Raw genomic sequence first — 1,395 nt, forward strand, 5'->3', positions numbered from 1 at the left:
TTTTTTTCCGGTACTGGGAATCAAACTCATGACCTTGTGCTTGGCAGAAAGGTGCTGTGCCACTGAGCTAAATCCCCAGCCCCATAACTAAATGGGGCTGGAGTGTAGTTCTTTTTTTTTTTTTCTTTTTGGTTTTGGTTTTTTTCTGGTACCAGGGATCAAACTCACAACCTTGCGCTTGCCAGGCAGGCGCTGTGCCACTGAGCTAAATCCCCAGTGATAATTCTATAAGGTGTGATAGAAAAATACAGTAAATATTTAAAGTTTTAAAACTTTACAGGCCAGGGATATAGCTCACTGATGCAGCACCTGCCTGGCAAGCACAAGGTCCTGAGTTCGATTCCCTGTAGGGGAAAAAAAACACATTGGCGCTCTCTTTTCGGCTGGAACCATGGAGGGTGTCAAAGAGGAGAAAAAAAAGGTTCCTCCTGTGCCTGAAACCCTTAAGAAAAAGTGAAGATGTTTCGCAGAGCTGAAGGTAAAGCACTGAGAAAGAAGTTTGCCCAAAAGATGCTTGGAAAGGCAAAGAGGAAACTCATCTCTGAAGGAGCCAGGCATGTCATCAGGAGTGCAGACAGATGTACAGAGCCCAGACTCAAAGGGCGAGGATGGCAGGAGAAGCTGGCAACTTCTGTGTACCTGCAGAATCCAGATCGGCATTTGTCATCCGGATTAGGGGGGTACCAGTGGTGTGAGCCCAAAGGTCTGCAAGGTGTTGAAGCTTCCTCACCTTTGCCAGATCTTCAATAAGCTCAGCACGGCTTCACTTAACATGCTGAGAATTGTGGAACCATCTATTGCATGGGGCACCCACACCTGAAGTCAGCAAATGAACTAATATACAAGCGTGGCTATGGCAAAATCAGTAAAAAGCGAACTGCCTTGACAGGTAGATAACTCATTGATTGTTCTATCTCTCAGTAAATGTGGCATCATCTGCATGGAGGATCTGATTCATGAGATCTGTGCTGTTGGAAAACACTTGCAAGAGGCAGATAAAACTCCCTGTGGCCCTTCAAATTATCATCTGCACGAGGTGGAAGGAAGAAAAAGATCTCTTGTTTCGTGGAAACTGAAGATGCTGGAAATAGGGAAGACTAGATCATCAGGCTTGTTAGAAGGATAAACTAAGGTATCTACCATGGTGTTTTTATGATCTGGTCAGTTAATAAAAACAGTGTGCTTCCAAATCGAAATGTAAAAAACAAAACAAAAAAACAAACCCCCCAAAACACATTGGCATTACTCTCCCTCAAAATTGTGTTCAAAGTAATTACTACATTCTTTTGTGTGTATGTGTCAGGACTCAAACCCCAGACTCGAACTCAGGACTTTGTGCTTGCCAGGCAGGCACTTGTGCCATGGAGCTATATCTCCTGGCCCTGTTCTTGCTAC

At 44.3% G+C, this 1,395-nt stretch overlaps 1 pseudogene; it reads left to right on the forward strand.

The window, feature by feature from the left end:
- The first annotated feature begins 359 nt into the window (after positions 1-359).
- On the forward strand, positions 360-1,131 carry LOC102016623 (annotated as a pseudogene).
- Positions 1,132-1,395: the final 264 nt, after the last annotated feature.

Source organism: Chinchilla lanigera, unplaced genomic scaffold (assembly GCF_000276665.1).
Source record: "Chinchilla lanigera isolate Chin_1 unplaced genomic scaffold, ChiLan1.0 scaffold00107, whole genome shotgun sequence".
Taxonomy (NCBI): Eukaryota; Metazoa; Chordata; class Mammalia; order Rodentia; family Chinchillidae; genus Chinchilla; species Chinchilla lanigera.